Source organism: Brassica oleracea, chromosome C7 (genome assembly GCF_000695525.1).
Source record: "Brassica oleracea var. oleracea cultivar TO1000 chromosome C7, BOL, whole genome shotgun sequence".
Taxonomy (NCBI): Eukaryota; Viridiplantae; Streptophyta; class Magnoliopsida; order Brassicales; family Brassicaceae; genus Brassica; species Brassica oleracea.
Window position 1 is genome coordinate 14516272 of NC_027754.1, and position 386 is coordinate 14516657.

The following is a 386-nucleotide window of genomic DNA, read 5'->3' on the forward strand; positions in this document are numbered from 1 at the left end:
TAGATTACGAGATGACAACTCGTAGTCTTCCTTCTACACCCATATAAAATGCCACCGACAGCGACACGCCTGATAACCTCTACATAAAGACCAGACCGTAAAGGTCTCGCTGGAAAACTAGTCATACGAACCTTAACTCCAAGACGAACTACGAAAGGCTTGATCCCTTCAACAATGGTACGTAGGCAGCTGTCATAAGGCGCAGCCCCAATCTTATCGCGTTCTACTTTTAGAAGGGCGAAAAGACCACTTACCACGGACCTTTTCGACCATTATTTCCACCTAACTCACCAAACTTGCCAAGCCACTCACTAAAACCTCACGCTAGAAGCTCATGATTCTAACGAGCTGGGGGGCTAACTGTTGGGGTCAAAATCGGTCACGAC